At 47.5% G+C, this 27,135-nt stretch overlaps 1 protein-coding gene across 3 annotated transcripts in view; it reads right to left on the bottom strand.

Annotated features, from left to right (window-relative positions):
- Positions 1–27,135, bottom strand: part of TRERF1 (transcriptional regulating factor 1) — a 197,961-nt gene that overhangs the window by 55,232 nt on the left and 115,594 nt on the right. For all 3 annotated transcript variants that reach the window (XM_069488026.1, XM_069488025.1, XM_069488027.1), the window contains one exon: positions 11,669–11,783. The gene's annotated coding sequence lies outside the window, so the exon portion shown is untranslated. The remainder of the gene's footprint in view (positions 1–11,668; positions 11,784–27,135) is intronic.

Genomic DNA, 27,135 nt, shown 5'->3' on the forward strand with positions numbered 1-27,135 from the left:
GCCACCTCCTCACCTAATCTATGATAATCTCTTCATAGCTGGCCTCATCCCCTCCAGCCCAGCCCTGCCACCCCTCTGCTTAAAACCTCCAGTGCTCCCTGGGCCAACGGGATAGGTGTCCAGACAGCTCGGCCTGGCACAGGAGGCCCTCACGATCTGGCCTCACCCACTTTTCCCATGATTTCCCCCACCCATCCACCATAGACACCTTGAGCACCTGTCCCATGGAGACACGCAGGGCCTCCAGAATGCTGGTCCCTCTGCCTGAAATCTTTTTTTCCCATTTTCTATATGGCTAGTCTACAAGTTCCTGTTCGAACCTAACATCTTTCATGAAGTCTTCTCTGATCCGCAGCCATTCATTGAAAGAAGACATTTATTGCATGCTGTGTACCAGGCACAGCGGATATGATGGAGGTGGGAACAGACGTGGTGTCAGCTCTCGTGGGGCCTGCAGTCTGGGGGTGTGTGTGTCACACACAGACAAATGCAATTTTGTGTCTGACATGAGTAGCTATCATAAAGGGCCATGACCTCAGCAGAAAAGTCAAGGATCCTCTGAAGAGTCACAGTGATGCTGTGATCTGAAAGATGAGGAGGACTTAAATAAGGAAAATGGGGTGGAGAAAGCTGTATTTCAGACAGAGTCAAGGACAGCATGGGCAAAGGCCCTGTGGCCAGTGGTGGTGGTGGGGGGACATGGCAGACATAAGCAACTAAAAGAACGCAGGAAAAAGGAGCACAGTGATGGAACTGGAGAAGGGGCAGGAGTGAGACCATCCAAGGTTCTTGAGGATAAGGAACTTTCTCTTTAGCCCAAGAGCATTGGCGAACCATTAAAGTATTTTGAACTGTGTGTGTGAGCAAGCACATGACTGATCAGATTTATACTTTGAAAAGCTTGCTCTGGCCACAGTGCTGGGGTCAGCAAAGTTTTTCTGTAAATGGCCAGATAATATACATTTTAAGCTTTACAGCCAAAAGGGAAAATAGAAGATACACACATACACATACACATACACACACACACACACATACAAGCAAAAAAAATAAATTTCTATAAATTTTTGAGGAAACTGAAAATATAATAATAATTGAGTATAATTTTTTGTAATCTAGATCTACTACAGAGAAGAATGGAATTATTTTTTGAAGGGATAACATTTTCCCTCCAAAGGGAAAGTCGGTGTTCCCATACCACCCAGTGTTCACCTTTACAAACCATCTTTAGCTCACGGGCTGTGCTAAATCAGGCAGTGGCTGGATTTGGACCACGGACTGTAGTTCGAGGACCCCTGGCGCAGACGATGGACTGGAGGAGGGTGAGTGAGGATGTGGGTGACTTAGGCTGCTGTGGTCCGGGCCAGGTAGCTTGGATGAGGGTGATGATGATGAAGGGGCATTAGTGACGGAAGGGGTGTGGGGGTGCGGAGGGGGAGTGTCCAGACGGCACCTGGATGTCAGGTTCAGATCTACGCAGACTGGAGCAGTGGCAAAGCTCAGTTCCACGTTCAGACCTACAAGAGGAGTTGTCACTGAGGCAGCTGGACAGAGGCTCCGAAGCCGGGAGGGGTGTGAGGCCCCTGACGCCAGGCAGTAAGTGAAGGCAGGGGCATGAGGAAGGACGCCCAGACAGCCACCGAGAAGGGGGCTCAGGACTTTGCACATCTTTATCATGCCCCTGGCACACCGTTCGAAACTGTTTTGTCTGCCTCCTCCATCAAGCTGGGACCTCTTTTAAGGAGTGTCTCATGTCAGCACGATACGCGGCACCCACTGGGTGCCAAAGACACGACGGAGGACGGGACGGAGGGGAGGTCTGCTGCTCCCACAGCAAACACAGAACACATCACAATGGAAGCCGACCTCCCCCCAGGCTCTGATGAGCTGACCCCGGCCTGTCGCTAGCCTCCCCCGAGAGCTGCCTTTGATGCGGGTCACTGGGCCCTTCCCCAATCACTCTAAATCATCCAGGTTGTGAGCGCTCACGCACATTTACACACAAATCTCCTCCCGATCAACCCTGGGAACGTGATTTGTGGTGATGGTGTATTGACAACACACCCATCAACTGTCAGCTCAACATGTCTAAATATTATGTCCCATCACCCAGAACATCATTTTTTTTTAATTAAAAAAAAAAAGTTAAGTGGCAGCCCCACTCACAGCAAGGAGAGGAGAATGGAAAAAAAGCCATGGGTTAAATAAAATGGATTTTTCTTTTATCTCATTCCTTTCATTTCTTTCTTTATTTGAACAGAAGAGTAAAAGGCTCATGGTTCCATCTCTTTCACAGCCCTGGGATGAGGAAGTCGATGCTGGGATGCAGAGTGGTCTGCTCCGGACCCCAGGGTGTGTGTGCTTGGCATCAGCGGATTCAGAGACCAGTCTCCCCCGGCCACAGCCAAAGTCCTCTGGCCCAACGCTGAGTCTTTAATAGGGACATCAAAGAATTCGTGGGAGGGTGTGCATATCCTCATGGCCAATAGTAACATTCTAGAAAGCACTGTTTACGGCATGGACATACACTATTTTGTTCTGTCCCCACAACCTGTGAGATCAGAATTATCTCCTCTATTTTGAAAAAAAGACGAGGAAATTAACATGCAGGGCACAAGCTTCCCAAGGTCATATAATTGGTGAAAAAAGGCTGAGCCCCCAACCTTTGGAGGGCTGGGCTGGGCCCTCTGATGGCGAAGGATGAGGCTGTTTCTGACACCCTGCGGCACCCCTTGTTCCCACTGCAGAGGGGAGCAGCGTGGCACTCGTGAGATTCAACTTTGACCCTTGAGGAAACCTGGTTTATACGACAATGTAGATACGCCCCACACATCTGGCCGTCAGCTCCTAGCAACCTTCAACACTCTAGCATTTAGTCATGAACTTGGAAGTGTGAAAAAGAAGCTAATGCACTTTATACAAAGAAAAAAAAGTTCTAGGCTTAAAGGGCTAAGCTCTAGTTATCTGGACAGTGTTCCACTTATCAGGAACATCACACTGGAGAGAAACAAATCGGTTCGGTGGCAAGAATTCTCCTCACAGAAGCACCAAGAGCACTGCTTCTGGGGTCAGAACATCGGGGTTCAAATCTCCATCTTCCACTGGCAAAGTCAGTAACGCTGGCAGGCCCACCTAACGTGGCTTTTGAGCCTCAATTTTGACGTCTGTAAAAGAAGAATAACAGTGCCTCCTGGCCCAGGTTTCTAAGAAGGTTCAACAAGAGAATGTACGGGATACGTGTGGCTCCCGGTGAGGGCTGAGCAGCCTCGCTGCCTGGGGTGCGGCTTCGGTTGTTTTGTTTTGACTTGGGTACAGTTTAGATCAGGCTTAATGACTCAGTCGTGATTGATTTGGTTTGGTTATTTGTTTCCTGGGCAACTTTTAGCCCTCTCTTTGTTTCAATTAGCAGCACGGTGCTCAGGGGCAGCAGGAACTGCCGGAAGTGGGCACAGGAGGGAAGAGAGAGACAAGCCTGTGGCCTTTCCAGGTAGGGACCAACGACCTCACTTACCCTATCACCTCCTGAAAGCATCAACACACCAGGGCACATTCATTTTTATGGCAAAGGAAGATCCCGAGACGTGGAAAGGCCAAACTACATTCAGCGTACTGCTCACGGGGCAGGGCGGTCAACAGAAGGATGCAAACAAATGCTCATGTGACTTGCTTGTTCTTTGCAGGAAGCTTCCTGGGGTAGGCTGGCCCTTCAAGAGACAGGCCTAGGGTTCTACGTGGGTCAGTGCCATTCAGGGGGTGCAAAAGAGGAAATGGGAGTGTGGCTGAGGTCCCCAACTTGGTGTCAGTGGTGACGAAGGTGGCATTCTGCTCTCTGGGGTCTGGCTCTTAAAGCAGTTCAAGGCCCCAAGAGAGGAAAAGAGAAGTAATTACTTGGTGGCCACCTAAAGCTTAACAATATCCATAGTTACCATAATTGAAAAAAGTTAGGGGGGTGCACCTCAGTTACTTGGAGTCACTGCAGTCCCTTCAGGATATCAGAAAAGGTGATACTCTACTTCTTTTCCTGTTTCAAGAGGGCCCTAAACTCTCAGATTCCAGAAAACTGGCTGTTTCCTTGCTTTTAGTTACAGCCTCTCCTCCTGCTTAAACAATCAGCCCCCTCTAAGAAACGGGGGACAAGCTGCCCGGCATGGCTGACCCAGGGAGGCAGTCTGGGGTGGCATCTGGGGCCACATGTGCCCTCTGACCTGATGGGTAAAACATGGGGAAATGGGCCTCCCCCTGTGGAAGCTCCTGACCCCCTCGGAGCTCAGCCAGTCTCACGGATAGAAAAGAAAAAATGAGGCCAACCTAACCCTCACAGTTTTGGGGGGCACTCTCACACCCATGACTTCCTGTGAGGCAGACCCAGCAGGAAGTTTTATTCCCATTTGGAGCGAAGCTATGGAAACTCCGAGGGGGAAAGAGGTTTCTGGAAGATCACACGTGCTGGTAGGAGCCAACCTGAGGGAGCTGAGAGTCTAAGGCGCCTGGTCCCAAGCCAGAGAGCCTCCACAGACCACAAACCACTGCTACCAGAGTGAGGCCGGGGCTTCCACGTGGCTTGAGTGTTCTCCAAAAATACAAACAAGAAGGTATTACTGAAGCACAAACAAACTCCTATTTGTTCCTATTTCATCGATAAAAATGTCACAGCTTTCTCCGAATAGCTTTCATTTTGCCCTCCTCCTTTTCCTCTCACTCTTGGTCTCCTGGACCTAAACCAAGTCTCCCCCTCACCACTTGATTACGTGCACGCAGATTATCTCCCTCTTCACGGGACAGTCACAGGAAATTTAAACATTCTCAGATGAGGTTCTTGTAAGCCCACTTCCCCTGCCCTCCACCCCCGCCCCATACCCAGTTGCTATGTATTCAGGAAATGCAAACCCAACATAAAGATAACCCAGACCGAACAGAAAAGGAGACTGGCCCTGTGACCTTGCTGGGCAAATGACTTCCCCTCCCCGCACCAAAGACTCAGCTTCTGCAGATGAGGTTGTTGGGCCCGCTGAGCTCCAAGGAGCTCCCCCTGACCTTGACCTGCTAACGCTTAGATGGAAGAACCTCCCTAGACCCTGCCTGTCCCAGGACACCCACAAGTCCTGGGCTGAGATACTAAGACAGCAGAGTTTTCCACCAATGACACCGGATCCCTAAGGACCCCAGGCTACAGGGGCAAAGAGTGCAGGGAGCGAGGATGCCTGGATTTCAGTCTCAGTTCTGCCATCTTTTGGAAAAGGGAAAAGAGAGTGAAGGGGGGAGGGTATCAGAGTGGCCTTAAACTCTAGATATAATGTTGTAATTAAAAAAAAAATAGAATAATGGATATGAATAACAGTATAATAAATGTCACTAAAATATTTTTAGAAGGGAGACCACCCAACAGTGAGAAGGAGTTGATGGCCAATCTCCACAGTAGCACTTAAAGACTTGATTTAGAACATATTTCTGTTGACTTTTATGTGGCTCTGCAATTTGTCTGGGGTGTCTTCTGTCTCTATACCCACAATAACCCCAGCACCTCAAATTCCTCAGAGAGCCCCAGACATGATGCGTCCCAGCTTCCTGGTTCTGGAGATGGTCTCTGTCTGCATCTAGGACAACCCCTTCTTGCACCATGCAGGGCTAGCCGACAAGGAGAACTCATCCTGGGGTGTCATCTGGTGAAGAACATTTAATTTACCAGGTGAGCTCTCCATGGGCAAGGCCAGTTGGCTGCTGTAAGTAATCAATCTTGGCTCAGCTCTGAGTAACTAGAGTGGAGGAGGGGCAGGAAGAATGAATCATTATCAGGACAGAGGCTGTTAATAGACTTTGAGGTTTGCTGGTGGGGAGGAGGGTGTGGAGTGGGCAGGGCATTTAACGCCCAGCAGACAGGCTCAGCTACTCGCTGGGTGGAGACTATCCAGGGTATCGTCTCAGGAGTCAGGAGAACAAAGAAGCCCCCTCCCTAACTCAGACAGTGTCCCTGCTCAGTCTCCCTAGCAACCTTCACCCTTCTAAATATTTGAGCAATGCTTAGAAAAAGAAGACCAAAGAATGGCTCCAAATAATGTTTTGGTACTCACAAAAGGCTAAACTTTTAAAGAAAGTTGCCAATAGCTGTTTTACAAAAGTGAGTCGGCGGCCCAGATGAACTGAAGCATCAGAGAGACAAAAGCCCTATATGCAAACCCATTCAAGACCTCCATGTTCATCAGCCGTGAGTGGTCAAACACTTGGGAGACCTGGTGAAACACACTCAAACTTTAGCTGCAGGACTTCTCAGGGCTACAGATAATAGGAGATGGCTCTCCAAGAGGGGCCACAAAGGCTGTCTGTGGGGCTGGACAAAGGGTCTCACTGCCTCATGAGGATGCTCATCTCTAATCCCCAGTTCACATCACTGCCACCCTCAGGATGCATGAGGCTCCTTCTCCAGCTGCCTCACCCTAACTGCCCCTATGGGCCAGCTCAAATCTGCCTCCTCCAGGAAGTCTTCCACGACCACTCAAGGGAACGGTGCTTTTCCTCCTTGGATATCTACTCTGAATACCCGATGATCTTATAAGATGTTTTATCCTTAAAGCATTTTTTTTTTTTTTTTGGTTATAAAGTCTTTGTGTTGTTCATAGTCTTTAATTTTTAGGGCTGTTTTAGGTTCACAGCAACTTCATGCACTTTTTCATATCACTTGCCCACTGTGCAGGGCCCAGAGTCACTATGAATAGCGGGTATTGAAAAAAGAGATGCTGCCTGACAGCTGATCAGGAAGCGATCCCAATCTGGGAGTGACATGAAGCCATTGACTAAAGGGAGCCTGTGACATGAAAAGTCTCATGCCAGCTCACAGAGAGGAGGCGAATGGACACTAAAGTCCCCTCTCCCCTGCCCCATCACCTGCCGGAAACGTGTCCGCAGAGCGGAGTGCCATCCCCCAGGCTCCCCAGGGGCAACCTCCAGGGCGAGCGGTGGCGGCGGCTCCAGCCCCACACGGCGCCACAACACAGGGCACCGCTCGGAGGGAGGGCCACGGTCAGGGGCGTGGGGGCTCAGTCCCATTGCCAGGATCCTGCCCTGGCTTCTGTCCCCCACAAACACTGGCTAGACCAGTGTGTTCTATCTTCTCTCAGAGTATTTTTTAGAAACACCCCAGTTTGAAGAACATAATAATGAGGCTGGGAGCCTCACATTTACACTAGATTTGTGTCCACTTTCGTCCCATTTTATAAACCAGCTTTGTCCGTTTAAAACATCACTGAACAAGAGCACTGGCCTTGAAGTGGGGTGTTCTCAGTCGTAATAGTAACTACCACCAGCTCAGCGCTGCGGGCGTCCATGCTCCGTGTTGCAGGCTCTACACGCATCATCTCATTCGGTGCTCGGACAGCTGTCTGTCGCCCCATGCTACAGATGAAGACACTGATGCTCAGAGAGCTTAGGCCAGTGAGCGGCAGAGCCAGGTTCAAACTCAGCTCTTTCTCCCTGACCCACAAAGCCACAAAAGCCAAACCACCGTGCTCTGTAGCCTCCCCTCCGACGAAAGGCACACCACCCGGAAACAGAAAAACCGACAGCAGGAAGGACGGGGAGAGGGAGAAGGGAAGACGGTGGGAAGGAGAGAGCAGCGTGTCCTTAGCAGAGGGGAGACCAAGCAGGGAAGTTGCTGGTGACCGCTGCAGAAACCAGCCACAAGATACGCAGAAGCCATTTCCTCTCTCAAGGAAGATAAACAGTAGATTCATAAACAAATTTTACAAAGCTGTCCAGCCAGTTAAAGCATTTTGGTAGAAACTCATATCCTCTGTGAGCATAAAGCTCATTCCCCATGGTCAACAGTTATCCTGGGGAGAGGGAAGGTGTGAAGGAGGATAGGAGCGGGGGACGTATTCTCTCCCAGTCCTTCCCCTGCTGGGTCTGTGACTAGAGCTAGTTACAAAACCTCTCTGGGCTTCGGTTCACTCTTCTGTGAAAAAGGAATATATATTCCTGCCCAACAGGGCTGTTGTGGAGAAGACAAAAGATATACTTTCTGGCAATATGGTAGACCAGATACCCTACCCGATCCCAACTGAAACAGCTAACACACTGGATATCATTTTAAATATGAAGATGGAATACACATTGTTGAGTTGGTATAAATGGAAAGATTCCTCAAAGACCAAAACAAGCCAAAAGCAGGAACCCTGGGAGATGAGCTGGCACCACAGCTGGCCTCTGCTCTGAGGGTTTCTGCTGAACACTAGAGACTCTGTTTCCCAATGAGAGCTGCCTAGGGAGACCCCTACATAAAGTTGGGACTTCCAATGTCTCACTCTTGGTGGGTGGGAATTGAATGCACAGCACAGAAGGGCACTGTCGGGAAACTTGACCTTGGGCCTTGGGCTGGGCAGAAAGAGGGAAAAATACCTCGTCTGCAAATTTATAATCATAAGCTGAACTTTCCACAGATTGGCAGTCTACGTTACCTGGGTAGCCAGGGAAGTCTTCAGTAGAGAATTAATTTAAGGTGATTTCTGGCTGGCAGTGCCCCCCAGACAACTAGCAGAAGTTAACACAAATCCTCTCTGAAAACACCAGCTTCAACCCACACCTCAGGTAATCCCCAGAGGTAAAGTTCCAAGGAAAACGAGCAGCTCACAGGAAACAAGGCACTATGAATACAGCAGAAACAACAGATGGCACAATCAGACCTGCGAAGACTTCAGATTCTGAAATTGCCAGATATAAATTTATAAAATTTCTAAAGAGCTAATTCAATTATTTTAAAGAAATAAAAGTCTTCAAATAGGAGCGAGAAATAAGAAATCAGAAAAATCACCAAGGAGATTTGAAAAATAATGGGCCGGGCGCGGTGGCTCACGCCTGTAATCCCAGCACTCTGGGAGGCCGAGACGGGTGGATCGCTGGAGGTCAGGAGTTCGAGACCAGCCTGAGCAAGAGCGAGACCCCGTCTCTACTAAAAATAGAAAGAAATTATCTGGCCAACTAAAATATATATATACAAAAAATTAGCCGGGCATGGTGGCGCATGCCTGTAGTCCCAGCTACTCGGGAGGCTGAGGCAGTAGGATCGCTTAAGCCCAGGAGTTTGAGGTTGCTGTGAGCTAGGCTGACGCCACAGCACTCACTCTAGCCAGGGCAACAGAGTGAGACTCTGTCTCAAAAAAAAAAAAAAAAAAAAAGAAAAGAAAAATAATGGACCCAGAACTTCCATAAATGACAAATAAAGGAAATGAAAAGAAAAAAATTCAATGGATGGATTAAACAACATTTAAGACACAGAATAGGTGTGAGGTGGAAAAAGAAAAAAAAAAGACACAGAATAAATTAATTAAATAGAAGATAGATCTGAAGAAACTACTCAGAGTTCATCAAGGACAAAGAGATGAAAAATATAAAGTAAAGATTAAGATACAGAGAACAGAGTGAGAAGGTCTAATATATATCTAAGTGAGGTTCCAGAAGGAAAGATTAGAGAGAATGGGGAAGTGGCAATATTCAAAGAAATGAAGGGTGAGAATTTTCCAGAAATGTTGGAAGATACAAATCTTTAGCTCTCAGAATCCCAAAACCCAAACAGAATAAAGAAAGACAGAGAAATTTACACCAAGACACATGGTAATGAAGTTGCAGAACACACAAGGAAACGACAATCTTTAATGCAACAGAGAAATATCAGATCACTTACAAAGGAACAGCAATTAAACTGACAGCCAACTTCTCAACAGCAATATTCAATGCCAGAGGTGGTGGAGTAACAGCTTCAATGACCTAAGAAAAAATATCCAGGAAAGCTACCCTTCAAAACTGAGAGCAAAAGGCATTCAACTCAACCAATTCAAACCAAAAGCAAACCAAACCAAATCAAAACAGAAAAACCTTGAGACAGTTTACCACCAACAGACACTCACTAAAAGATAACGCTGAAGGATTTATTTCAGGCAGAAGGAAAATGATCCCAAATTCATGAAAGGATGGTGATAAAAATATATGATAAATATAAATAAATATTTATATAAAAACAGTGACGTCTAATGTGTAGGAAAAAATAGGGTAGAGGGAAAACACAGGATAACAATAATATATAAACTGGGAAAGGTAGTGATTAGAATTAAACCAGTCTACAGTTCTTGTATCATTTGGAAGAAAAGGAAAGATACTGATTAATTCCAGACTTTTAAGTATGCATGTTAAAATACTCAAAATACTTGGGTAGCTATTCGGGAGACTGACGTGGGAGGATCACTTGAGCCCAGGAGTTCAAGGCTAGCCTGGGCAACATGGCAAGACCCCATCTCTAAAAAAAAAAAATAACTGGGATAATCACTGAAGAAAAAGACACTGAGCATGTAAATTCCAAATAAGAAGATGGAAAATGGAATTGGGGAAAACATCTCAACCTAAAAGAAAGAGCAGAAAAAATTAAAAGCATATAAGGATAGAAATAAATCCTAATTCGTCAATAAGATATACCAGTTCTAAACATCTACATACCAAATAGCATTGCCTTAAAATATACAAAGCAAAAATTTCAGCTCTGCAAGACTCAACTGACAAATCCAGTGGGAAATTTTAAAACACCTCTCTCAATAATTGATAGATTAATCAGATAAAATCAGATAAGGATATACTGCAGATGATTTGAACAGCACAATGAACTAACCTATCTCAATGATCATATATAGAAAGCTGTATTCAATAATTAACAAATATACATTTTTTCAAGTTCTTATGGAAAAAATTTGAAGAGTGAAGGGGCACACAGAAGTAGCTCAATGCATATTTCAAACTCTTTTCAAGGATCCAAACCTGTTTTGTCCTAAAAAAAGACACAGACCTTATCTTTCTTGACAATTGAGATATCTCCAGGGTCTAGCACAGTGCCTGTCGCAAAGGAGGCTTTTAATATTCACTGAAGAAGGAATGGCGGCCGAATGGTTCTCTGTTGAAGACCGCACAGGTTGAGTGAGCCACCAGCCGGGCAGACACTGGAGGTAATAAAGCCCTTTCCAACACAGAGGGGATGAAAGGACAGGTGAGCAGCGTCAGTCTCTCGTGAGAATTTGTACAAAAAAGAAAGTCAGAGTCAGATGCAAAGAGACCAAGGCATGTGGAAGAGTCTTTGAAAGTTCAGTCTTTGTGGTTCCAAATGGCAGAGCAGAGACCAGCAGACAGAAATGAAGAGAGGCAGAATTTGTCGTAATATTAGGAAGAACTTCCTAGCAATTAACTGTCTAACGCTGATTAGGAAATGGCCTGGCTGACCGTCTAAGGCCCCTTCAGACTCTGTGTGGGACAGGAGTCTGTCTGGCAGTACCAGGAGTCTCAGACCACGGACCGAGCAGGCTTTCCAATTCCCTCCTAGCCCAGAGATTCTTCCATCCAAAATTCCCTGGATACTCATCCCTGCAAGACCCGTTCACGGTCCCAGATTCAGGAAGTGGTGGAAGAATAATGACAGTTCCATCTCCAGACACTAAGTTCGGCGCCCTTTCTGCTCGCATCAGCCTCTCCCTTAACCAAAATGAGACACCTTACCCGTTAGTTAGGCTGACAGGTACTGTGTAAGTCTACCCTTGTCCAGGAAACCCTACTCTTCTAGCACGTGGCAAGGGATTGCAAAGGCGTACAGAATTTGTTAACGTGAAAATCCCTCAGCCTTCCGGAGGAAGGAAAACAAGCTCACCTTGAGCTCCGCAGCGGACGGCTGAGTTGGGGGCCTGGCTCTGGGGGTGTCTCCTGCGGCCGCCCAGTCATGCTGCTCTCATGCTGCTCGGCAGGTGGGAGGAGGAGACCTGGTTCTGTGGGGAGAGAAGGAGGAAAGGTCACTGCCTCATCACTTTGCTCCTAGCTCTCCATCACCATCCTGCAGAGGACACGACCCGAAACCCCAGGGGGTTCCCAAGGCTGGCCCTCACTCTCTCTCACATCACGGGGAGGCAGGAGACAGGCAAGCATGCGATCAACAAACGTTTTCAAAAAGGCCTATGGTGGGCCAGGCAGGGCACTGAGCAAAGAGGCCACAAAGATGAATTACACGCAGCCCCTGCTGTCAGGAAACAGTCACAGAGAGAAAGGGGGGGAGGGTGGTCCATGTTTGATTACAATATAATTTGTAGGTGCTGTGATTTCCCCAAATTCTTCCAGCAGCCTACTTGCTTCGGAGGGGGCTGCGGCAGTGTCCACGTGCTATAGCACAGAGCCTCCCTGTACTTGTGAGGAAGGACCAGTTTTGTTTGGTTTTTAGTTTCCAAACCATCACAGGTAAATATTTTCATAAAATATAATAAAATGAACTGCTAGCAGGATAAAACGAAAAGATATTCATAGAACATACAAGGCTACTTTTTTATTATTCGATAGATTGTTCTGCCAAATCTCTATGGAAGTTTCTAGGCTCTTTACTCTCAATTTCTGCACTTCTCCTGGGGACCTGTACACACTCTGCACAGAGCACCGTTCCACGAAGCACAGCTGCACAGCACTGCTACAGTAAAGACATACGAGACACAACTGTCCTGCCACGTCCGGCTGCTCCCTTGGTTCAGAGAGGGAGGCCAGAAATAAAAATGATTTCAAATTCACTCCCTGGACTACAGAAAGTTCATTTGGAGAGTCCCTCTCCGGGAGGGAGAACGGCAGCAGGGACTCCGGGCAAGGGTGGCGCTGGCTTGTCTGGACGTAGGTGGTGGCACCAACCTGCTGCTGTGTTCAGGTAATAAAAGTGTGAAGCTCCCCGAGAGCTGCTCCTGGAGCCCTGTCCGCCCACACCCTGAACTTCCCAACCTTAACTATGGCAACCCCGGCCGCAGCTACCTCCCTGGATGACAAGAACAAAGAGTCATCTATTAAAATGGACTGGGACATTTCAGAAAATAAATCATTTTGAAAGCGTCAAGAGGGCTGCCGGCGTTCATTTCTACTATTTAATGCTATAAAAATGATTTTTTTTTTTAAATTGAGAAATCCTTTGTCTGTGACAGCCAGCTCCAAAAAAAGCCCTTAACTGCCGATTGCCTGAATACTTGAGGGAGGCATTACAAGTCATTTTCACCCATTTGAATGTTTAAGAGAAAGTACTCATTTCTCTAAACTCTCAGCTTTTTAAGTAGTTCTTATTTTAAACTTTAGAAGAAGATAACTCTGCAGAAGAAAAACTTCCCTTTTCAAAGTCTTGTTTGTTTTGTTTTTTTCATGCAAACACACACACACACACACACACACACACACACTCTCCCTGCTTCAAATGCTAAATCATCTGCAATTTTGGAGTTTGTTGCTCATGAAATTCTAGAGATAAGCACATCACCAACATTCCTATAGCAACAGAATGTTTTTGAAGCAATGTCTGTAATGTTACAAAGATTATATATCATTATCTCTGAATGTTGGCGAAGAGAAGGTTATGGGGAGTAATTGTTTATGTACAAATAAGTCAATACAGTAACTGGCAACCTGAATAGCAGACCTTATCAAGCAGCTAAATCATGGCACAGGATTCCTATGAATAAATTCACCATCTTTACCCTCAACTGTGTGAAAATAACTCTCCAGGCTCCTCTGTAGCAGCGTGAGTCCTTGGAACTGCTTGCTTGTCCCGTGGGCAAGACTTATGCTTGACATAAGTCAATTTTTATTGGCCATTTACTATATGTAAGGCATGGGGCTAGGCTCTAGGTTTCTAAAGATAGGTTATTTTTCAAAGAGGCTCAGGAGAAACATATAAACAGATAATTACAATTCTCCTTTCCTGCTAAGAAGAGATTATTGGCTGGAGTTAAGGAAAAGAAATTAACTAGCTCCATCCATCCATTCATCCATCCATTCATCCATTTGATGCTGGCTGGGTGCCTAATACACACTATGCAAGTGCAAGGCACTAGGCATAAACAGTCGAGTGAGACCAATGTGTCCCCTGCCTTCATGGAGCTTATAATCTAGTGGAGGAAGCCAACATTAGCAAGTCAAAAATATATCAGTTAGTGGTGCCCTAAAGAGGCATGGCTGCAGCTATAATTAATGGCATATGCCATAGTACGGAAAAGGGTCAGTAGTGCTTTTCTAAGAACTAATCTTTAATATGAGCGCTAAGAATAAATTCGTGAAGCAAAGTAGGGAAGGCAGGAGGGAAAGAATAGAGAGGAAGGGTGTTGCTGGCACAATGAATAGCCTGTGCAAAGGTCCTGTGACAGGAAGGAGCACTGCACACTCTAGCTATGAAAGGAGGCCCTTACAGAGGATACATTGGTTTTTAACCTCACACCATGCTCCGATTACTATGGTATTCAAGACAGGCATTAAAGATGGGCAGAGGTTTTTTTAAAAAGGCACCCAAGGAGTTACCTAGCACAAATCAGGAACATGTTGTGCCTAACTGCTAAATTCTCCCTCTTCTTACACTGGCATGAGACATCCAGAACAGGGGCCACCTTGCCCTCCCTCCCAATGTATAACGAATTTTAGGATTCTTACCCACTTTTTTCTCCAACAGTGGTAACTTGGTTAAATTCAATTTGGCCCATGGTAAAATTAGTTGGTCAATGCTGATGTAAGACCGACAGCAAGTGTGAGATTTGGGATGGGGACGAGCATCTGCTAAAATTATTGCTGGAGAGGACTTACCATGGGTGTCACTTTAAGGAAGGCCACATAATTTCATGCACAGCACATGAGCTTTGGCAGTAAGCAGATCTGGGCTCACATCTGGCCCTGCTTTTCACTGGCCTTGTGGCCTTGTTCCTCTTCTGTGGAATGGGTTAGCAGAGCTTTCCTTGCAGGGGGCTCAGGGAGATCAGTGAGAACGCAGGTCCCACACTGAGCCTGCTGCCTGGCTCCCAATAGGCCTGGATAAGTGGCAGCCATGGGGACAGACATGCCCCGCCCCAATGTGAAAATCAAGAGGAATCCACAAGGATTTCCCAGTCAGTACTGGGGCTGCAGGGCAGCTCTGCGAGGGCTCGGGGTCGGCCGTCACTGACCAGGGGTCCTGATGACTGACTGTTTCTGGGTCTGTGCCCTCAAGGGTCCCCCAGTCACTGTGCTGAGGGATCCCAGAGCAATCCAGCTACCATCCGGAGGATTTCCAAATCACTCCACCCAGGAGGTCAGGGACAGAAGCCAGCGAACCTGGGGTCTGGTTCCAGTTCTGTCTCCACCACTAAGGACCAGGGTCCCCACGACAAACGGCCAGATCCCAGATGGCAGAGGAGGTGGAGCAGCTACCATTCAGGCCAGGCATGTTGCTGGACTCCCCAGACAGTGCCTCCAGGTTTATTTAATATAATAATCCTGCAGTCACTGCTGGGAGCACCATTTTGTCAGCGAGAAAACTGAGGCCCGGCGACTTGCCCAGGGCCACAGAACTGAGTGTGGAGCTAGGGCTTGAAGTGCCAAAGCTCTTCCCCTTTAACCGTCACCACACCCCCAGCCAGCAGGCCAGCAGGCCAGGCCACGCCCTTCCCACCACCCACGCTGAGCCTCAGTCTCCCTTCTGTAGACGGCAGCGGCAAACGCTGCCTCACATACCACGCTGCTGTTACAGCTGGGGAGGAGTCAGGATTTAAGAGTCTTGGGGAGGGAAAAACACTAATACACCGGTGAGCTCTTTATTTTTTTTCTCCGAGACAGAGTCTCACTCTGTTGCCCGGGCTAGAGTGCCATGGCATCAGCCTAGCTCACAGCAACCTCAAACTCCTGGGCTTAAGCCATCCTCCTGCCTCAGCCTCCCGAGTAGCTGGGACTACAGGCATGCGCCACCATGCCCGGCTCATTTTTTCTATATATATTTTTAGTTGTCCAGATAATTTCTTTCTATTTTTAGTAGAGATGGGGTCTTGCTCTTGCTCAGGCTGGTCTCGAACTCCTGAGTTCAAACAATCCACCCGCCTCGGCCTCCCAGAGTGCTAGGATTACCGGCGTGAGCCACCACACCCGGCCCGAAGTGAACTCTTTAAATGTGTATCTAAAGCCCCAAATCAAAGACGAAGGGTTCTCCTCAGCCACAAGGCAGTTGGAACGAACAGAACAGCTCACACCCCACCAGACAGGGGATGGGGGTTCAGCCCGGGGACGGGAGGGACACAGGATATGAACTGAGGCTTCTGAAATGGGAAGCAGGCCCGAATGAGGTGTGAAGAATTCCCTCCGTGCCACCCACAATACATTAGACACTGGCACAGATTTTCAAAAGAAGAAAAAGGAGCAGGGGTTGGGGGAAGGAAGGAAACCGGGGAGGAGGAGGAATTAACTGTGAAGCAGGATCTCCGGAGCATCCAAGAGCAGAGAGTAATCAATGCAACTCAAAGTCTCAGACTCCAGTCGCTTGGGGATCTACCACTCTGTCAAACGAGTTCTCCTACGCAGAGATGACGGAAGGAGAGGTCATTTTCAAGTGAGGCCTGGAAGCTTCTTTGGATGCCCCACCTCCACCCCCATGGAGGCTGAGAAAATAGGAATTTTCATTCACTGGAGAAGGGGCGTCCTGCCCAGCCCATGGTGAGATACAGGCAGATCACTTAATCAGGCCTTCATGCATCTGCTCATCCCAGAACAGGAAAGCCTGGGCCTTCCACAGCAGTTATCAGAGCAGCTCAAACACTGAGAGCATGTCAGACGGTCACATCACAGGCCAGCAATGGACAACAGGCCACCATCTGCTCTCCAATCTCAGGCATGCCACCCCCTAGCTCACAGCTCCAATCGAGCCCTTTCTTAGCGCAGGGCCTTTGCACATGCTGGTCCTGCTGCCTGGGATGCTCTTTTCCCAGCTCTCCTCTCATTAATGTTTACTTATCTTTCAGATTATAGCTTCAGTGAGACATCTCCAACGCTCCAGAAATTTAAGTGGGCAGCAGCACTTATCACACTTGCAATTAATTAATGAAGTCTGTGATTAACAAGTTGGTCTCCCCAGTTGGACTATAAGCTTTACTAAGGCATGGGCTATGTCAGCTTTTAAACCATTATGTCTGATGGCCCAGCACCAAGGCTCTCAGTCCTGATTGGAAATCAGAATCACCTGGGAAGCTTTACAAAACACAGATGCCTGGGTTCCACCGCAACCTGTTAAACAGTGTTTAAAGCCTGCCAGGTGGTTCTGAGACGTGACCAAAGCTGAGAACCGCTGACTTCAAGAAGGGGCCTGGCTTACATCCTAGATTCAGAACAATCTCTAAATGGCTCAGGGAGTTGTAGCAGGACCTTGCTCCCTTTGCTTGCATATACAATGTATCGTTTAAATGTTGTTCTCCACCCTAGAGATATTTTTGAGGACATTCCGGAAGAAGAAAACAAAATCCTCATTGTTGAAGAGGAATACTATTCCTTTCATTAAGTAAGTGCTCCCCGTACAGCCCCCTCCCCTCACACTCCTCTGTCCCCTTATCCTGGTTTACCAACCTCATCCTCAGAGCCACAGGATTAACTCCATGTCTTCTTGAAAAACACTGAAATATTTGGAGTGAAATCCGCTAATTTTTAATTAAAACAGGCCCAGCTACACAACACAGTAGAATGCAAAATTTCATATTAAATTTACTAAAACAGGAGAGTTCAAAGCCAGTTCCTGTTGGGACAGGCTCTCCAGGCCAGCCCAGGTGGACAGGTAGAGGTGTTCTGCAGAAACTTGTCCGTGGGGCACTGGGGCGGGGAGCTCACTCATAGGGGCGGGTCATCTGTCCTGATCTGGCTTTCCCAGGACAAGCCAAGAGCAAGCTGTCCCTTCCCAGTTGGTTACCTTTACTAAGAGGAGGGGGTAAAAAAAAAAAATCCAACCACCATGAAAATAGCACACAACTAACAACTCCAGTGCCCCGATGGGTTTCACCAGACCAAGGAAGCACTGCTGGGGTGAGTCCCAGGACCCCGGGAGAAGCAGACTCCCACTGAACCAACTGAAGGGTGAGCTCTCCGCAAAGCAGTGCTTCTCTAACTTGAGCGTCCGCAGGGACCACCGCGGGAACCTGGGAAGGAGGGAGATTCCTGCACACCCGCTAGGTTGGCCATGACCAAAGAAACGCAATAACAAGTGCCGGTGCGGGTGTGGGGAAATCTGAGCCCTGTGTGTTGCCAGCAGGGACGGAACGTTAAACACAGAACTACCACATGACCCAGCAATTCTGCTCCTATGTATATACTCAAAGAACTGAAAACAGGTACTCCAATGTTCCTAGCAGCATTGTTCACAACAGCCAAAAAGGTGGAAATGACCCAAATGTCCACCAACTAATGAATGGATAAAAAATGAAGCTTCCTGGGTCCCACTATGAGAAACTCTAACTCATTATTAGGTCTGGGCTGGGCCCAAGGAACCTGTTTTTTAAAGGAACATCCTGGGTTATTCTGAGATGGGTGGTCCCTAGACACAGCCTAAAAGGCAGGGCTGATTTGTGTAAAGGATACCTTTACTTTGCATGAAATAACAACTGGTACAATTTATCTACCAAGTGCCAAGTATGTGCCAGGCACGGGGCTTTCAAATACACTATCTCAGAATCACACCGCAAGGTAGGAATAATCTCAGTTTTATTTTACAGACAAGGAGATTGAGGCTCAGAGAGGTTAAGTAAATTGCCCAGGGCACACAGCTGATTAACAGCAAATTCAAAGCACTATCTGCCTGACTCCAGAGATTATATTTTTTCTATCACCACATAGACACGCCACTGTGTCATTTAACAAGCTCTTGCAGGCGGCAGAAATATCATTTCTGTGTTGTATGTGCAAAATGTTCTTTACGTTAGAGACTTAGACCATCTTACCCAAAATGTGGCTATAAGACCAGTAGCCTCAGCATCCCCTGGGAGTTTACAGACTCTCAGTTCTCACCCCAAGTTTGTGGAATCAGACTCTGCTATCCCCAGATAATTCACCTGCACAAAGTGTGAGCAGCACTGGCCTCTCTAGAACTGTGTTGTCCGGTACAGTAGCTACGGGGCGCAAGTGGCTATTTAAATTAATATTAATTAAAATTAAATAAACTCAACTCAGTTCTTCAGTGGCACTCAGTAACCACATGTGGCTAGTGGCCGCCACACTGGACAGCACTGAATGGAACATGTCCCGCAGTACAGAGTGCTCTGTTGGACGGAGCTCTCTAGAGTGGGTAGCTCAACCTTGGCACTACTGACATTGTGGGCAGGACAATTCTTTGTTGTGGGCTTTCTGTACACGGTAGAGCAGTAGTCCTCAACCGGGAGTGATTTTGCCCCTCAAGGGACACTTGGCAATGTCTGGAGACATTTTTGGTTGTCACAGTTGGAAATTTCTACTAACATCTAATGGGTAGAGGCCAAGGATGCTGCTAAACATCTTGAAATGCACAGGACAGCCTCCATAGCAAGGAATTATCCGGTCTAAAATGTCAGTAGTGCTGAGGTTGAGAAGCTCTGTTCTAGAGTAATCAACACAGCCAGTCTCAGTAAAACTGATACCAGGAGACTAAGGAGACCAAAGCACCCCCTGACCCCGCTGCCAAACCCTGAGATGCCTTCAGAACCCTGAGAAGCTACTCTCTAAGCAAACAGGTATCTATTTTTGCCAAGAATGTAGAATAAGAAATCCTGGTTTCCAAAATAATCCACATACTCATTACTAAAATGAAGTCCCTACACTTCAAAACCCAAGGGCTAGGAAAGGAAGAAACTCATTTTTGGCATTGATGTTTGGAACGTGTGATAAATTCTGCACAGAAACCACAATCTGCAGTTGGTTAGGTGTAGATATATCATTCATTCATTCATTCATCTGTTTATTTATAAGTGTTTATTGCACACCTACTATGTGTTGGGTACTTGTCTAGTGTTGGAAAGGAGTGATGGAGATGGGCAGGAGGCAGAGGAGTGATGGTGGATGGGCAGGGCCTCTCCAAGGTCACCTGAAGAGGTGACATCTGGACATAGACCTGAATAAACTGAGACTGAACTAAGTGACTTGGGGAGGAAAGACAGCCCCAGGCTGAGGGGACAGTGGATGCTGGGCCACTGGGTGGAGGGAGTTGGCAGGTGAGGTCAGCAAGGAAGGCAGGGTCAGGTCAGGGGCACAGAAAACCATGGACGGTCTGTGAGCAGGGGAGAGAGGGGTTTCATTAACTTTTCACATGGACAAGAAACTACAGCAGGACAGGAATGGAAAAAGCTATTGCAGTCTTCCAGGCAAGAGATGGTGATGGCTTACTATTAATTAATCAATTAACTAAATCATTAATATTAATATTAATTCTCTACTGGGCCAATGGTATTAATATCTTATTCAAGATATATCATGGGGAGACCAAGTGTCATGTTCAAGGTACTTCTATGGAAAAACGCATTCTGAATTCCAAATGATCAACTTGAAACCTTTTCCATCCACCTTGGTTTTAAACTGGGGACTGTGTGTTCTGGTAGAAGACAGCAGGAAAGGGAGTCGGGGCTAGGGCAGATTACCAGGAGGGAAGAGGGCGTATTCCCTAATCATAAGCTTTTCCCCAAAGCCATCGGAGAAGAGGAGTCTGAGTGGGGCTCAGAATTTCCATCATAATCCTTCCAAGGTTGTTGGGCAGCAGATGGAGGAGACCCCGCTATTCTGCTACAGGCAGAACAGCAGGTGAAGGCCAGGTTCTCCCAGAAGGGTGCACTGCAGCTACGTCTGAAGCAGAGCTGTGGGGTCTTATTCAAAAGCAAGGGAGCCTCTACTTGTGGGGTTCCTCAGGATTTAGGGCAACATAGGGTCATGGAGTCAGCAGTTTTAGAGCAAAATAATCCACCTGTGCCTCTTACTAAATGCACGCCACTGGGCATGCCACCCAATTTCCCTGATCCTTGTTATTCTCATCTGGAAAATGGAAACCACATCTCCTCCCTCTCAGAGAGGTTATGATGGGGCAAATGAGACAATACCTGTGTTGAGTGTGACGACAACTTCTGGTCCAAGCAGTGCCTAAGTCTGGGCATCTGCACCTTCTGGAACACATGCAGAACCCTCCATGCTCCACAGGCACGTGGGTCTGTGCCATACTCACAACCAGGTCATTGAGCTTTGCACATGGAAAGGGGCTTCCCTGTCATTAATCCACCCATTCGAACATATTCACTGGGTCTTAGTGCCGGGCACGGTGTTTGGAAGAAGCAGTAAGGAAGAGGCAGCCCCTATGCTTTGGGAACACACGGGCAGTGGGAGCAGACAGACATGAAAATAGGTTCCACTAATAATCCTCCTTTCTCTTAGTGCCTGGTGGCAATTGCCCAAATTGTTTTCTTGCCTTTAAACTAGAGCCACCAGTAGCCTTTTAGGCCTGCAAACCCCCTCATCTCCCCATAGCTTGCAGCACCCACCCTGGGGGCAGTGCCCGCTGTTCATCTCCAGGCTGGCACACGGGCCTGAATGTTTCTGTGGAGGCAGGAAAAGATGGTGAGAAAAAGTCAGGGCTGGCTGGGCAGGGAGGGGAACCAGGAGAAGGGTTTGCCTTCCGCAAGGCCCTCCTCCCAGCCCCCAGCTCCTCCCTCCAGTGGACATGGCTCCAGGACAAGAAGACCAGGACGGCTCAGGGGCCAGGATAACCACTGTGACCCCAAGATCGCCTGGGGCTCAGCGTCTCTCCAGTGCTTCCCAAGGAACGTCAAGAGAAGGCCCAGCTCTGAGTCATCTGAAGCGGAGAGGAGACCTTGTAAAAATAACTCCGAGTGTGAGGCTCCTAGATTCATATTATTCACGATACAAAGAACAAAAAGGCAGGCAGGAAGCAGAGGAGGAAAGTGTCGTTCACATCAGTTTTCTTCACATGACAAGCAGCCAGGAACTCACTTGCTGGGCCCCCCTCCCCTCCCTCCTTGGAGCAATTACATAAGCTGGAGGAGGGTCTTCTCTGCAACCTTCTAACTCTCCCACCCACCCCTCTCCACTGGTCGCCTCCAAACCGAAGCCTTCCTGGTAACCGCTGCCAGGATGCAGGTGGGCGCGGGCTGCGCCCTCTCCTGGGACGTGTGCTCTGGAACAGGGAATTCCCTTGAAGACCCAAGAGCATCTGTGAGAGATGGCATTTCTGGCACTGTGACCATGTGAGGGAGAATCTATGGGGGAGGCCGGCAGGGTTTGCCTAGTCCCTGAGGGCATATGTGGCAGGGCTTCCTGAAACGGCCCTGAATTTCAAAATGTCAGGCTCCCTGGGCTCTGAGCCTTGGGAACCCTTCAGGTCTGGTCATATTCAGTGCTCCCTGGCCTCCAAGAGGGGAGGTGCTGCCAACTCACTTCCATTCTGCTTTCTAGGAGACGTGGTCTTTACGGGCCATGGAGGTAAGAACGGGAGCCTGGAGACAAGGAAGAGAGCCCGGTAAGAGGAAAAGCAAAGGAGTAAGACCAGGAGCAAGGAGAGATGAGAGAGAAAAGACTCTGGGGGCTGGGGAACAGCAGAAGTCAGGCCATACGGCTTTTATTTGTACTTATCAAACGGGGCCCTTTCTGGGGGGCCGTACAGTGGTGGTCCTGACCTCTCATGGCTTATAATTAAAGACAAACTAATAACTACTTTTAGGCAAGCACACACACATATTAGGAAATAAAAACCAAAAGCATGGTAAGTATAAACTGCAGCTAAAGTCAGAACTCTGGCTAATGCCAGTAAAAGAAGAACTATTAGCAATTTCTCTGCTTTGTGCTTTGTAAACATCCCTATTCATAAGAAAACGTGCTTTAGAGTATGACTCTACCCTGATTGCAAACTCTTTATCAACCTAAGTCCCCGGTTTCACAAGAAGCCAAGCTCACCCAATGCTTTTGAATGTCCACAGTTAAGCTAGGGCAGAGGTCCTAATAAGCCTTGTAAAATATGACTCATGAGTCCAAAAAAAAAAAATTATTATATTTGTTGAGCACCTACTATGTGCTAGGCATCGGTCTCGGTGACTGGCATACATCAGCGAACAAAGAAGACAAAATTCCCTGATCTCATGGAGATTTCATTTTAACAGGGGGAGATGGAAAATAAAAATAAATAATGATAATTAAAATATATATTAATAGTAGGACTAGATGGTTATAGATGCTGTGGGAAAGAGGGAAATGGGAAGCAGTCAGGGACAGAGGCCTCTCTGAGAAGGTGACACCTGAGCAAAGACCTGAAGGAGGTGGGTGAACAACGGGGAGATCTGGGGAAAGAGCATTTCCAGGACGGGGGGCAGCAGGGCCCTGTGGTGGGCACAGCCCTGATGTGACTGAGCAACTGGAAGAAGGACGGTGTGGCTGGGACAGTGAGGACCAGGAGGAAAGTGGTAGGAAATAAGGTCAGAGAGATTCTAAGGATGATTAAGAAACAAATGAAACAGAAATAAAAACATGACACAGCAACTGGGCTGGTTACACAGGATGCTTAGGAAAGGCCTCGGTAAGGAGGTGTCGGTTGAGCTGAGGCCTGAATGAGCAGCAGGCGGAGACCTGAGAAAAGAACATTCAAAGCAACAGGACAGCTCCGGCAAGGGCTGGAAGCAGGGATGAGTCAAGATATGGCAGGTGCACAGTGGGTAGGAGGCGCAGAAGGGCAGGGGGAGGAGGGTCCCTATCATGCACACCTGGAGTGACTTTGCCCTCCAGAGGACATTTGGCAGTGTCTGGGAACATTTCTGTGTCACAGCTGGGAAGGGCTATTGGCATCTGGCGGGTAGCGATGCTGCTGAACATTTTACAATGTGCAGGACAGTCCCTCTTCACACAGAATTAATTATCTGGCCCCAAATGTCAACAGCACCAAGGTTGAGAAACCCGGGTGCAGGGCCTTGCAAGTCACGATAAGAAGCGTGGGTGCTCACAGAAGCACACACCGAGGACTTACTAGTGCTGTGTGCCGGCCGGAATGCGACCCTTCCAGAGGCACATCCGACACACCCAGGTCCAGGGCAATGCGTGCTGGGATGAAACACAAGGGTGCTAGGATCGGCTCCCAGAACACAGGAGCAAGGGTGGAGGCAAAGAAGCTGAGATAAGGTTACCCAAGCTACTCGGGAGCTAAGGAGGGGCTCCTGGAGTAGAGACGAAGGAGGTCAAATGCACGAGGTCATGGGGGTGCCTCCAAGCAGCTGCAGTCCCTGAACAGTGAGGGCGGGGCCCTGGGTCAGGGGACAGGAGCCAGCCTGTCATGGCGAAGGGGCCCAAGGCTGGAGAATGCGGCAGGTCTGACAAGCGTGGAGGTCACAGGTTGAGGCCAGGGTGTCAACAGCTCAGCGATCAAGGATGGAATCACCAGCAGAAACACAGCCACGGGCTAAAGAGGAAGGATTCAGGTGGGGTGGCGTGGAGAGAGGACACCAGACCCAACCGTACAATACCTGGAAGATGCAAACAAGGAACCAAAGAGGCCTAGAAAATAAGAGGCTGTTTCAGTATGATCTCAGATTTGGTTACTGCCACAGAATAGGTAGTTCTCTGCCCCACTGGGGATGGGGGAGCAGGCCGCCCGGCTACTGGTCAGCACAGACAGCACTTCAAATTGCAAGTGATTTCATTTCTCCCCAAAGTCAAGTTTAACTCTACAGATCCAGGGAAGTGGCCAAGATGACCAATGACTCTGGCATGCAGTTAACCCCAGCACGCCCCTCCTCCCCCACTGATAATCTCGCTGATTCATCCAGAGAGGCTGGTCCCGCCTAAGCGGAAAGAGAATCTAGGTGAGGTTCTCATCACTCAGAAATGAGGGAAATGTCTCAGTGCAGAAGCCAGCCAGAAAGAACCCTTCCCTGGTCCCTACCCAAAGCAGCTTTTCAAATCTGGGGGAGGGTAGGAGGGAGGGGCTGCCTCATAGGTCTGTTCTAACGGAATGTTGGATGACATTCTCAGGTGCATGTCTGTGTGTGTACAAGCAGCAGACAACTTCATTAACACTCTCACTCAGCGCTAACTTCCTCCTCAATAGTTTTTGAAACTATAAAACTACCTATAAAACATGTTTCAGAAATTTTAGAGAACAGATACAAAATAAAAAGAATCATAAATCCTGCCACTTGGTCAGAATATTTTTTTTTTTTTTTTGGCTAAACTTTTTAGACATTATAGTTGAGATCATATTGTATATATAATTTTGTATCCTGTTTATAGCGTAAGCATTTTGTCATGTTATTAAAAGCTCTTTGTAAATATTAGTTTTAACCATTGAATAATGATCCACTGAAAACTGTGGTGCATTTCCTAATGCTGTGAGAGGCAGAGGCCCATACTCTCCAAAGGCTTCTTTCACCTAATATAGACACTGTAGAGCCAACCCCCAGCACTGAATACTAGAATTGTTCTGAGCACTTACAACCATGTTGCAGGCACCCTGGGTGGATGTGGGATGGCCGGTATCGGACTGTCACATGCAACATTTATTTCCTTTCCCCAGACTTGTGACCTCTACACCTCACCTTGTAGAGGGTCATATTCTACTCTTCTTATCGAAAAAACAGACACTAATCCTCCTCATTCAGTTGAGAGGAAGCTCCAGGTTCTGGTTAGGCCCTAGACATATGGGCTAGGTCCTGAGAAGCAGATGCAGCGTGGACAACTGAAAAACCCCAGAATGGACATCAGCTCTAGGGATACTCGCCTGGTCACGTAAATAAAGCTTTACCAGAACACGGCCACACCCCTTCATTTGAATATCCTCAATGGCTGCTTCCAGCTGCAATGAGCAGAGCTGAGTAGCTTCAGTAGAGACCATATAGCTGCAAGCCCAAAATATTTAGTGCTTAGCCCTTTGCAACAACATTTTCTGATCCCTGTATTAGGAGACCAACCATCCTCCAATATCTGTGCTCCTTCATTAGCTGAGAATTGTCAGTTAGAGGCAGTTGTCCAGCCAGGGATTACATTTCCCAGCAATTCTTGCAGCAAGGTAGGACTCCCTGACTAGTGCTCACCAACGACAGGTGGGCCAAGTAACTTCTGGGTCAAGGTGGTTAAGAAGTGGGTGAGCCCTTTCTATCTCCTGTTTCCCTTCTACCTGAAAGCAAAGTCCTCAAAGGCATATAGCAGTGTTTCCCAACCTTTTTCCATTATTGCCCGCCTAAGGAGACTTTTTAGACTTTTTTGACTTTTTTTTCCCCCTAAGTGCCTTCCTCCATGAAATTTTCATACCACAGACATACTCCGTATCTATTTACATACCATATGTATGTCTGTGATTTATGGATTAAAATGTAATATTTTTCAGCTGCTAAGATCTTTGTCCCCTGGGGAACGACACTGCCTCCGTTGACAGTGCACGCATGCTCCAGGTGTAGCAGAGTCCCAAGATGCAAGATGCACCTGGATCTCTTAAGTTACTTTGCGGAGAAAAGCCAGTCACACTCAGAAATGCCTGCATTTGACTGTTCTGAGAGCAAGAAATAAACTTCTTTCATGTGACACGGCTGAAATCTGGGAGATGATTATAGCAGCTAACGTTGCCCTAACCAATACAAGATCTAAATTTGATTGTTAAAAAAAAAAAGTGTGGACATACTATAAACAAGAAACCTCTCCTAAATCCTAAAGAAGGTACATTTAGCATTAAAAGCCTCTACTTCAGATGGTAGAGAGTTTAGCCTGTTAGCTCTTAAATTGAGATGGGCCAAAAATCTAAACAGATTCAAGGGGGAGTTGAGATCAATTCATGAGCATAACCTATTGCAGATGGACAACAAATAACCTGCATTCACTTATACCCTATCTGGACACGTCACCACCATGATGAAAGTGCAAGAATATTTTTTTAAAGGTGTAAAAAATTCAAACAACAACGAGGACAGACGAGGGTTACTATGGCAGAGATGGGACAACTTTGTGAAACACAGACAAAATGTGGAAGGTTAGAAGCTGATGATGCAGGCACAGGAAGCTTGCCCCGGAGCAGACTCAAACATTAAGGAGTCCATCAGCCCAGCACAATAGCCAGGAGGCTCATGACTCAGAGATGCCAGAAAAACAGAGGGTAGGAATCACATATGAGCCCGAAAAGGGGGGAATTTTTATGAAATCTGAAGTCAGAAGAGTCGAGCCCTCCACAGGTAGCTCATGAGGCAGCCAGGTATCTACTCTCCTAAGCAAAAATATGGAATTTCCTTCTCTGGAGAAACTGAATGTCCCCCCCCCACCCCACCCCCAACAGATACAAGATCCAGGAAGCAGTAGAACCAACCTAGTAAAATAGAATAGGGAATCCCAGAGGACAGC

The sequence above is a fragment of the Eulemur rufifrons genome, chromosome 15 (assembly GCF_041146395.1).
Source record: "Eulemur rufifrons isolate Redbay chromosome 15, OSU_ERuf_1, whole genome shotgun sequence".
NCBI lineage: Eukaryota > Metazoa > Chordata > Mammalia > Primates > Lemuridae > Eulemur > Eulemur rufifrons.